Source organism: Mobula hypostoma, chromosome 3, assembly GCF_963921235.1.
Source record: "Mobula hypostoma chromosome 3, sMobHyp1.1, whole genome shotgun sequence".
NCBI lineage: Eukaryota > Metazoa > Chordata > Chondrichthyes > Myliobatiformes > Myliobatidae > Mobula > Mobula hypostoma.
In genome coordinates, this window is record NC_086099.1 from 108,024,504 (window position 1) to 108,036,910 (window position 12,407).

A 12,407-nucleotide genomic window follows, 5' to 3' on the forward strand; every position below is an offset into this window, starting at 1 on the left:
AGTCCACACATTTATTTCTACTACCAAACTTTACAACAAAGCCATGTATTCCATCATCTAAATCATTGATATACAGAATAAAAAGAAGTGGTTCCAACACTGACCCCTGCAATACACCACTAATCACTGGCAGCCAACCAGAAAAGGATCCTTTTATTTTATTGCCTCCTACCAATCAGCCAATGCTCCAACCATGGTAATAACTTTCCTGTAATACAATGGGCTCTTAACGCGGTAAGCAGCCTCATGTATAGCACTTGGTTAAAGGCCTTCTGAAAGTCCAAACATGCAACATCCACTGCAATCCCTTTATCTATCCTACTTGTAATCTCCTCAAAGAATTCCAACAGTTTCGTCAGGCAAGATTTTGCTTTATAGAAACCATGCTGACTTGGTTCTATCTTGTCCTGTGTCATCAAGTACTCCATAACCTCATCCTTAATAATTGACTCCAACATCTTCCCAACCACGGAGGTCAGGCTAACTGTTCTATAATTTACTTTCTGCTGCCTTCCTCTTTTCTTGAAGGGTGGAGTGACATTTGAAATTTTCCAGTCCTCTGGCACCATGCCAGAGTCCAATAATTTTTAAAAGAGCATTGCTAATCCTTCCACAATTTCTAATGCTACCTCTTTCAGAACACCTAGGGTGCAGTTCATCTGGTCTGGATGACTTCTGTACCCTTAAGGTCTTTCAGCTTTTTGAGCACTTTCTCCCTTGATATAGTAACTGCACTCACTTCTCTTCCTTCACACAACACAGCATTTGGCACACTGCTAGTGTCTTCCACGGTGAAGACTGATGCATAATATTCATTTAGTTCATCTGTCATCTCCTTGTCCCCCATTATTATTTCTCTGGCCTCATTTTCTAGTAGTCCTATATGCCAGCGGTCCCCAACCACCGGGCCGTGGACCGGTACGGGCCGCAGAGCATTTGCTACCGGGCCGCGAGGAAACGATATGAGTCAGCTGCACTTTTCCTCATTCACTGTCACGCTCTGTTGAACTTGAACATAGGGTTGCCAACTGTCCTGTATTTGCCGGGACATCCCGTACATTGGGCTAAATTGGTTTGTCCCGTATTTCCCCCGCGAAAGTAGAGCATTCCTATGAAAACTTCCATGCCGAAATGGCGTGAAGTGAAGAAGCAATTACCATTAATTCATATGAGAAAATTTTTTGAGTGTTCCCAGACCCAAAAAATAACCTAACAAATCATACCAAATAACACATAAAATCGAAAATAAATAACACTAACGTATAGAAAAAGCAGGAACGATAGGATAAATACACAGCCTATATAAAGTAGAAATAATGTCCAAGTAAAGTAGAAATAATGTAGAAATAACAGTATAGTCGGGAAGATGAAGGCAAAACAGATTTGTAGGGGAAAGAAAAATTGGCACGTACGCGCATGCGCACATCACACATGCGCACACAGGTGCCCGCACAAGGCTTCATGGTCATGGTGGTCTTTCTGGGGTAAAGTGTCCTGGGGTTTGACTGCTACTTTTGTCCCTTATTTGGAAGTGAGAAAGTTAGCAACCCTAATTGTAAAAGACATGTTGAGGTGAGGTTAACCGTACTTGAACACCCACCCCCGGTTGGCCAGTCCGCAAGAATATCGTCAATATTAAACCGGTCTGTGGTGCCAAAAATGTTGGGGACCCCTGCTATATGCACACGCATCTCTTTTATTTTGTTTTACATACTTGAAAAAGCTTTTACTAACCACTTTGATATTGTTTGCTAGCTTGCTTTCTTATTTCATCTTTTGCCCTCCAATGATTCTTTTAGTTGCTCTCTGTCGGTTTTTAAAACTTTGTAGATTTGGATACTGTTCTGGGGGATGACCTCCCAGGGGAATGTCACAGAGACGAGGTTACTGGCACTGAGCATGAATCCGTGGTGCAAAAGCTAGAGAAGGAGAAGAGGGGAGCAATAGAGATAGGGGACTCAATAGTCAGAGGAACAGACAGGGGATTCTGTGGACGTGAACGGGCCACCAGGATGGTACATTGCCTCCCAGGTGCTAGGGTCAGTGATGTCTCGAATCACATCCACAGCATCTTAGAGAGGGAGGGAGAGCAGTCAGATGTCTTGGTGCATATTGATACCAATGACATAGGAAGGAAAAGCAATGAGGTCCTGAAGAGAGAATTCTGAGCTAGGCAGGAAGCTGAAAAGCAGGAAGTCCAGGATAGTAATTTCTGGATTGCTACCCATGCTACATGCTAGTGAGGGTAGAAACAGGAAGATGTGACAGATAAATGCATAGCTGAGAAGCATGGTGCAGGGGGCAAGGGTTCAGGTTCTTAGATCATTGCGATCTCTTCTGGGGAAGGTATAACCTGTTCAAAAGGGACGGGTTGCACCTGAACCCAAGGGGGACCAATATTGTTGCGGGCCGGTTTGTTAGAGCTTTTGGGTAGGGAGGGTTTCAACTAATTTGGGGGGGAGGGGGTGAAAACCGTAATGAAGGGGCTTAGAATAGGACGGATGTTAAAAAAACAAAATTAGCATTCAGTCAGTCTGTCAGGAAAGGCAGGTAGGTGACGGGACAAAATTGCAGCCAGCAGGGTGAGTATCAGTGCTTTAGGGATGCAAAATCAAAAAGGATAGCAAATACAGCACTCAAGGTGTTATATCTCAATACACAAAGTATAAGAGATAAGGTGGATGATCTTGCTGCACTTACAGATTGTCAGGTATGATGTGTGATCATCACGGAATCAAGGCTGAAGGATGGTTGTAGTTGGGAGCTGAAAGTCCAAGGTTACATGTTGTATCAGAAGGACAGGACAGTAGGTAGAGGGAGTGGTGTGGCACTACTAGTAAACAATAGCATCAAATCAGTAGAAAGATGTGACATAGGATCGGAAGATGTTGAATCCTCGTGGGTTGAATTAAGACACTGCAAGGGTAAAAGGACCCTGATGGGTGTTGAATACAGGCCTCCCAGTAGTAGCTGGGATATGGACTACAGATTACAACAGGAATTAGAAAAGACATAGCAGGCTGCTACCTGAAATGTCAATATTTTGTCAAGGAGAAAGATTGGATAGGCTAGATTTGTTTTCCTTGGAGTCAATGAAGGTAGCTGAGGGGGTCTATAGAAGGCTATGGACTTGACAGTTAGCCTAATATGGGTGGTTTGGGGGATGGTAGTGGAGATGTGCTGTGATTCTGCTACAACATCTGATTCTGTGTTGTATAACTCTGGAACTATGATTTTAAGTCTTGGATCTACAAATATCAAATTCATTCACAGAACGTACAAAAACAAAGCAGTACTTGACCAAACATCTAGACTTTGGTATTTACACATCTTTTCCATCTTCAGCCTCATACTAACACTCAGCTAGATTGATAACTGGTCATTGAAATATTTCTGAAATTTCCTCAGTGGATAAAGCTGGCAGTCACAGAAATGTCACATGCACAGCAACAAGACAAATGGGATCATTGACTTTGCATCAGATAATGCCATGGAATCTGAAAATTTAGAAGGTGGACAAAGGACTCTGTTTATCTTCTCATCCAAAACATCACCTCCAACAATGTAACATTCTATCAGTATTGCACAGACATGGCAACCCAAACTTCATTTTGAATCATCATCTTGCTATCAATATCAAGACTGACACTTGAATATATTGTGCATATATTTTTTTGTAATTACGTGATATAAGGTACTTATCTGGCTACGACGAAAATCAGCTTGAGCTATTCACACAATAGAAATGCATGTGCTAACAATTTTAATTCTGTAATTGTACAGTAGGAACTATTGCAGCAAAGCAGAATGCAGCAACTCTCTTATCTAAATCAATAAAAGTTCTTACTGGTTGGAGTTCAGGCTGGTGCAATAGTCAGACAATTGTGTCAGGGCTTGCTTGAGCTCTCAGCGAGATGTCTTGTCAGCAGTATGGCAGCTCCTCCAAGATGGGAATCAAATCTAGGTCAGAACAGCTTGCATCTTTGACTCAAACCAGGAAACATTTCATTTCCTGGCCTGACCTGTCATTTCACAGCAGTATTTGAGATGTTTTAGTCACTTCTGTTATGGCTTTGTCACAGCACTAGAACAGATTGTGGCCTAGAAAGTCAGAAACACAAGAGATTCAGCAGATGCTGGAAATCTTAGGCAACATGCACAAAATGCTGGAGGTCCTGATGAAGTGTCTCAGCCTGAAATGTTGACTCTTTATTCCTCTCCATGTACTGCATGCTGCCTGATTTGCTGAGTTCCTCCAATACTTGACCTTGACCTGGCCTTGACAGTCTTTCCTGCCACTACCCAGAATGATTCCTGCATAGGAATGCATAGGTTTGAGCCAGACACAAAACCGGCCTTATTCCTGGTCAAAGGTATCGAATGGCAACAGATGTCTCTAACCAGCTCTCTGGTGAATTGATATTGAACTATTTTGAATGCAATAACTCCCATTGAGGGTCTGGTGTTTGCTGGGTGGGGTACAGAGGAGTGAGTAATCAAGGAAGGGTTTCACATAGCCATTAATGGGGCGGGGACTTACAAATTATAGCACAACACAGAATAATCTCGTACAGGTTTCTTTCAGGATTAAATGTTCCTGTTTAATGTTTGTTCTTCATCTATTTTAATCACTTTAAAACTAAATAATTTTCAGTCAAGGACATAGGCATTGAATTTAATAGTCATTACTGCTTTGAGAATAAATCTTTGATAGAGTTCTTGAAGAATGCAAATGAAGCTCTACAATACCACCATCAAAATGCCAATTAACAGAGAATGAGAACAGGAAATTCCTTTGCCATATAGGAGAAAAGGCATGCATTTAGCATCTAGATTTACCAAACATATTGTTAAATCATTGCAATCAAAGACTGAACATGATAGTTCAAATAATACAAACAGAAAATGCTATTAAAAAGTCCACAGGCCAGACTGTATTTGTGGGAGTAGAAAGAGAGTCCAAAAATCCTTCGACAGAACATGGTATTTCAATATATCACAGTATCTGCAACGTAAATTGCTCTCTCAACACATTTTCATTAAATGAAAGGATCTCAGTCTCAGCTTCTCTTCTCTGCAAAGTTAGTAAACTCTCTGAAAGGCAGTAGGGAAAAGCCGAGCTGTATGTTAATGTCGAGGGTCATCCTCACCATGGATCAAAATCATCCTACTGGTACCTGAACTAAACCTGTGCATTCTACTATGTCAGATTACTGCAAACATAAAGATGATATTCCCTCATAAGCAATTCTGCAGAAACCCTTTCAAATTCAGACTCGCAATCCTCCCCAAAAAAAGGTCACAATGGTTTGTTTGACAGATGAAAAGGTGCATCACACAAAGTCTGGAACATATTTTTCAATAGCAATGTAGTCATTTTCAATTAGCTTATGGTATAAAATAAATGATAAACGCAGCAGCATTCTGGTAAAACCTGTCAATTTGTTTTCATGATATTGCCCATTTTATACTATAGCCTAGCCAAAGTACTTGTACAAGAATATTTTCAGTAAATTTAAGAAGAATTTGATTGTCAAAGTCCAAGAAATACACATTAACTGTTTAATAACTTGCAACATAAACATTAACTCAACTTACCATTAAAATTCTCCATCACATAAAGGAAGCTTCTGATGACCAATACAAAAGGTATTCCCTCCTCCTCGACTCTCTATCACAGAAACATAACATAGGAAAATAGAAATTAATTCATCACACAGACCTAAAGCTTTGCTCCAATTAGTTACCTCTTTAGTGATTTGTAGAAAGTAAATAGCCTCAGAAAACAAATGCTCAACTTTACAAAGCAATTTTCAGTTTTATGTTTCATTGATACAAAATGTTCCACAGATCAGTTAAATACTTCCATCATTCATTGTCTCCTGCAGTCTTTAAGTATTTGAAGATGCTAAAGATGTAGATTACAAAGGCCACAGTTCTTAATGTGGTTGCTCAGCAATACTAAAGATAATTATTTATTTTAGCTATGCAATTGAACCAGTAATGTAAACATTTTCCTCCAATAATGTATGACTGACCATTATTTTACTTAAGCCTATTTTTATAGAGATTGCATTTAACCAACATTTTATTTATTTCAACTCTATGTATTTTTGTTTAAACAGTGGATCACATTGACTCGTGGGAGAAATTACATGATGAATATACTGTTACATACCCCGTAACTGGGTTGCCAAACCAGCAGAAATGGATCACTCAGTTGGAGTCTGGATTACTAGAACTAAGAAAGTTTTATTAAAGAAACAAGCAACACAGTACTCTAATCAAAAGGATAATAAATATAACAGTTCAGCAATGATAAACACACATGTACACAGAATTAAGATAACAGGATCAATCAAGCTCTATCGTTGTCTAGGGGTAAATGACCAGTTTCAAAGTGACGCAAAGTTCAGTTCAATTTAGTTCAGTTCAGTTCGCAGTAATCGCTGCCATGGGGGGGGGGGGGAGGAGAGAGAGAGCAAAACGAATGAATATTCAAACGGCTTCCACACAGACCTTCGCAGTCAGCTTTCGGGCGAGTCCTTTGTGATGTCATCTGAGGTCACCGACCGTGACCCCTCCGTTTCCAGATACGATCGTTTCTCTGCAGTGAACCTGGCACCCAGGCAAGGGTGGACACACACCAGGTTCCCGCCGATCGTGCCTTTCCACCCTGTGCGTCTATGGCTTGTCCCGCGACCAGCCGTCCAAAACTTCCCACCGACTTGTGGGAGACGCACCGCTTCCAGGGTCTCGTTACCTCGGGGTGTCGTGTATGTCCTGCCTTAGCGAACCTGTCCCTTTTTATCCCCCTGCTGGGGTATCGCCTGTCCATCACTTCAAACAGTTCAGGGTTCAAAGGGGGAGCCGATCTTGACAGCTCTCCTTCCGTTACTCTCTCCCGTCCCTTCATTAACATCTCCAAATGCTGCTCCATTGTTTTCCTTATCTCTCTTTCTCTTGAAGACAGGTGGCAGACCAACTGCTGATCCCACTGGTGCCAGCTCAGGCCAGCTAACATCTTAATTTATGTGTATTCTCATCACAATACTAAGCTTCCAACCATCACAACACAATCTCCAAAGAGGTGAACAAATGTAGTTCTCACAATTTATGTACATGAACCAAAATTCCACTCAAAGCTGTTTTTCTAACGGGAACCTTTTCAATCGGTAATACCATGTGCAAGGAATGAATAAACATTGGCAAGTATGATCAAGATGATTAATTGAGCTAGCAACAGTTGTGGAAGAGTGCTACAATTCTGCTATCCCATCTATGAGAAGCACTTCCAATCCCTTTCCCTGAATGGCTTTGCCTCATTGTCAGTGAGCCATATAGCAGAAAAATTGACCACATCCAAGCCATCTAATGCTTCATTCATATCTATTGCATTGTTCATGCAAGTTTCTTCATATCACCCAAGTTTGTTGATACATTATTCAAAATGGATGAGCCTTGAATCAAAGTAAAGCATATAGTTCATGGTAAACTTAGTTAATTAAGAATTGTCAAAGGATTGGTAGTTTGAATCCTTTAGAGTGATAAGCATTTATGAGAAAGACGAGTGAAAAGGATTAGAGAGACATTCAGTGCAGAAACAAGCTTGTCAGAGGCCATAAAGCACCCTTTAACACTAATCCTACACTCATCTCAGATTTTATTCTCCTAACGTACTAACGACCTGCACATTAGTGACGATTACAATGGCCAATCAACCTGTTAACCAGCACGTCTTTAGGATGTGGGAAGGAACCTTGGCACTGAAAGAAATCCCAAGCATTCAGAGGAAAAATGGACTAAGGGATTATGAACTTGGAACATATTTTGGCAGTTCCTATTTTCCTGACCCACCTTTTGTAGGAGTGGGAGTTGTTGTCCATTACTGGCGTAAATCATTCTATTTTCATATTTTAATGAATTTAAACTTGATTACATCTTATCTAAAGTTACTGAAATGGTCCATTGGAATCATTATATTTGAAATATAAGAGTCTGCCATGTCCAGGTTTATTAAGCCAAGCCTTTTCATTGGGCCTCAGAATTATTACTCTGGAATAACTGCACTGTCACAGTTCAACAGCTGAGATAACTAGTAATATCAAAACTAAATGCTAGTTTGATGCAATTTCTTCGGCAAGTGAGTTCTTACTTTGAAGGGGCACTGCAAATTTATTGTCTTTGATTTCTCTCAAAGCAACTTTCTTTATCTGAGCACAAAAAATATGAAAACGTTTCAATAAAGATTCTAGTCCAGAAGTATAAACAAATCTTTTTTGTTCCGTTTCCTTTCTGCTTCAGGATTCTGAAGAATCAAATATGTCTGCAGAGCGGTACCTTTTAAATCATTCAGTAAGAATTCAATGTTCAGTGAAAGGGTCTGCTTGTTCCATGGAAACAAGCAGTGACATCTCACTGCTGAAATATATGTACATTTCATTGTCATCACAACAGCAGAGATAATGTTCCTGTCTAACAGCTTAACTGAAGAAATAAATCTTCAAATAGTTTTACAATGTTTTATAAGGCTCTTTCTCAGCTGAGCAAGAAGCCATAGAAGAGTTACAGCTACAGGCTCCGAAGTGAAAGACGCCAGAAAGTCAGAGAGCAGGTGTGAGTCGAGCTGTCATTACTAAGGTAAAAATGCTGCAAAAACTTCAAGGCACGAAGATGGATAAATCTCCTGGACCAGATAGACTATACCCACAGCTCTGAAAGAGGCAGTTGAAGAGATTGTGAGGTATTAGTCATGATTTTCAGAATCAGAATCAGGTTTATCATCACCAGCATGTGACGTGAAATTTGATAATTTAGCAGCAGTTCAATGCAATACATAATCTAGCAGAGAGAAAAAAATAATAATAAGTAAATCAATTATGTATATTGAATAGATTTTAAAAAGTGCAAAAACAGAAATACTGTATATTTTTTAAAAAGTGAGGTAGTGTCCAAACAATGAGAAAAGGGCATGCCCTGGGTGCTGGAGGTCTTTAATAATGGACGCTGCCTTTCTGAGACACCGTTCCCTGAAGCTGTCCTGGGTACTTTGTAGGCTAGTACCCAAGTTGGAGCTGACCAGATTTACAATCTTCTGCAGCTTCTTTCAGTCCTGCGCAGTAGCCCCTCCATACCAGACAGTGATGCAGTCTGTCAGAATTCTCTCCACGGTACATCTATAGAAGTTTTTGAGTGTATTTGTTGACATGCTAAATCTCTTCAAACTCCTAATAAGGTATAGATGCTGTCTTGCCTTCTTTGTAGCTGCATCCAGGTTAGATCCTCAGAGATCTTGTCACCCAGAAACTTGAAGTTGCTCACTCTCTCCACTTCTGATCCCTCTGAGGATTGGTATGTGTTCCTTCATCTTACCCTTCCTGAAGTCCACAATCAGCTCTTTCGTCTTACTGACATTGAGGGCAAGGTCGTTGCTGCGGCACCATTCCACTAGTTGGCATATCTCACTCCTGTACGCCCTCTCGTCACCACCTGAGATTCTACCAACAATGGTTGTATCGTCAACAAACTTATGGATGGTATTTGAGCTATGTCTAGCCACACAGTCATACGTATAGAGAGAGTAGAGCAGTGAGCTAAGCACACACCCCTGAGGTACGCCAGTATTGATCGTCAGTGGGGAGAATATGTTATCACCAATCCGCACAGGCTGTGGTCTTCCGGTTAGGAAGTCAAGGATTCAATTGCAGAGGGAGGTACAGAGGCCCAGGTTCTACAACTTCCCGATCAGGATTGTGAGAATGATGGTATTAAATGCTGAGCTATAGTCGATGAATGGCATCCTGACGTAGGTGTTTGTGTTGTCCAGGTGGTCTAAAGCCGTGTGAAGAGCCATTGAGATTGCATCTGCCATTGACCAATTGTGGCAATAGGAAAATTGCAATGGGTCCAGGTCCTTGCTGAGGCAGGAGTTCAGTCTAGTCATAACCAATCTCTCATAGCATTTCATCACTGTTGATGTGAGTGCTACTGGGCAATAGTCGTTAAGGCAGCCCATATTATTCTTCTTAGGCACTGGTATAATTGTTGCCTTTTTGAAGCAAGTGAGAACTTCTGCCTGTAGCAGTGAGAGGGTGAAAATGTCCTTGAATATTCCCACTAGTTAGTTGGCACATGTTTACAGAGCCTTACCAGGTACTCCATTGGGACCTTCTGCCTTGCGAGGGTTCATTCTCTTTAAAGATTTTTCAGGAATCACTGGAGTTAGCGAGGGTCCCAGAGGACTGGAAAGTCATAATTGTTATAGAGTAGCCCCAGTAGTTGGTAATATTTTAAAGTTGATTGCTAGAAGTGAAATTTTGGAATAATTGGAAGCACAGGGCAAAGTCAGCAATGTTTCATTAAGAGATCTTGCCCGACAAATACATTAAAATTCTTTGAAGAGCTAACAAGCAGCTCAGACAAAGAATAATCAGTGAATGTTACCTACTTGGGCTTTCAGAAGGCTTACCACAAGGTGCCATGCACAAGGGTGCTAAATATGGATGGATGACTGGCTGACTGGCAGAAGTCAGAGAAATGGGATCAAGTAGCCTTTACAGGATGACTGCCAGTGACTAATGGAGTTCCACAAGGATCAGTGTTTTGACCACAACTTTTCACTTCTGAATTATGATCCAGATGAAGGAGCAGATGGTATAGAGAAGATATCAAGAGAGGTGGAAGAATGGTTTGTGCCATGAAGGTAGGACACGGACAGATTGGGAGCAGGTGTCAAGAAGTGGCACATGGAACGCAGCACATCGATGTGTGGGTTATGTATTTTGGTAGTAAGAATAATGGTGGACTATTTTTTAAATGGGGGGGAAGAATTCAGAAATCATAGGTGCAAAAGGCTTTGGGAGTGGGAGTTCTACTGCAGGATTCGTTCACAATTAACTTACAGGTTGAATCAGCAATAAAGGCAAATGCAACGTTAGCACTCACTGAGAGAATTAGAACAGAAAATCAAGGACATACTGCTGCAGCTTCACAGAGCATTGGTCAGACTATGTTTGAACTATTGTGAGCAATTTTGGGCCCCGTATCTAAGGAATGGTGCTAGCCCTGGAGAGGATCCAGAATAGGTTTCCAAAAATATCCCAGGAATGAAAAGCTTGATGTATGATATCTCGAGGCCTGTACTTGATGTAGCTCACAATGATGAGGTGGGACTTTCAAAGAAACCTTCTGGATACAGAAATGACTGGATAGAGTGAATGTGGAGAGGATATTTCTATTAGTCAGTGAGTCTATGATCTGAGGGTGCAGTCTCAGAATAAAGGGGGAGAATAGAAATGAGGAGAAATTTCTTCAGTCAGAGAGTGCTGAATCTGTGGGATTCATTGTGGCCAAGTCATTAGGTGTATTTAAGGCACAGATTGAAAGGCTCTTGGAAATACAAGAAACTGCAGATGCTTGGATCACAAACAAACAACTTACTGGAGAAACCCAGCAGGTCAAGCAGCATCTGTATGGAAGAAGGGAACTGTCAACTATATCAAGATCAACGATGGGTACCTGACTGGTGAAGTAGGTAAAGGGTTAGAGGACCAAAGCAGAACAAAAGGGGTCAGAAACAAAAACCCAGTACAATTGAATAGCAAGCTTAATGGGACAAAAGACCTAATCCTGCTCCCATACCTTATGGTCTGAAGCCAAATTTTGTTTTCTGTTCTGTCACTGTTCTCCTTAGCAGGCTTGTGATGGCTACAATGGAACTTATGCAACACACATAAAAGTTGCTGGTGAACGCAGCAGGCCAGGCAGCATCTGTAGGAAGAGGTGCAGTCGACGTTTCAGGCCGAGACCCTTCGTCAGGACTAACTGAAGGAAGAGTGAGTAAGGGATTTGAAAGCTGTTTGGGGCCCTGAATGGTGGTAAGGGAGGAAGTGTAAGGGCATGTGTAGCACTTGTTCCGCTTACACGGATAAGTGCCAGGAGGGAGATCAGTGGGGAGGGATGGGGGGGGACGAATGGACAGAGGGAGTTGTGTAGGAATAGGGTTCCCCCGGTCCTCACCTACCACCCCACCAGCCTCCGGGTCCAACATATTATTCTCCGTAACTTCCGCCACCTCCAACGGGATCCCACCACTAAGCATATCTTTCCCTCCCCCCCTCTCTCTGCATTCCGCAGGGATCGCTCCCTACACAACTCCCTTGTCCATTCGTCCCCCCCATCCCTCCCCACTGATCTCCCTCCTGGCACTTATCCGTGTAAGCGGAACAAGTGCTACACATGCCCTTACACTTCCTCCCTTACCACCATTCAGGGCCCCAAACAGTCCTTCCAGGTGAGGCATCACTTCACCTGTGAGTCGACTGGGGTGATATACTGCGTCCGGTGCTCCCGATGTGGCCTTTTATATATTGGTGAGACCCGACGCAGACTGGGAGACCGCTTTGCTG

The 12,407-nt window shown here is 41.8% G+C and overlaps 1 protein-coding gene across 4 annotated transcripts in view; it reads right to left on the bottom strand.

Annotated features, from left to right (window-relative positions):
* The window catches only part of ndst3 (N-deacetylase/N-sulfotransferase (heparan glucosaminyl) 3), a 1,028,434-nt gene that overhangs the window by 568,711 nt on the left and 447,316 nt on the right, over nucleotides 1-12,407 (bottom strand). For all 4 annotated transcript variants that reach the window (XM_063043575.1, XM_063043576.1, XM_063043578.1 and 1 more), the window contains one exon: nucleotides 5,599-5,671. The gene's annotated coding sequence lies outside the window, so the exon portion shown is untranslated. The remainder of the gene's footprint in view (nucleotides 1-5,598; nucleotides 5,672-12,407) is intronic.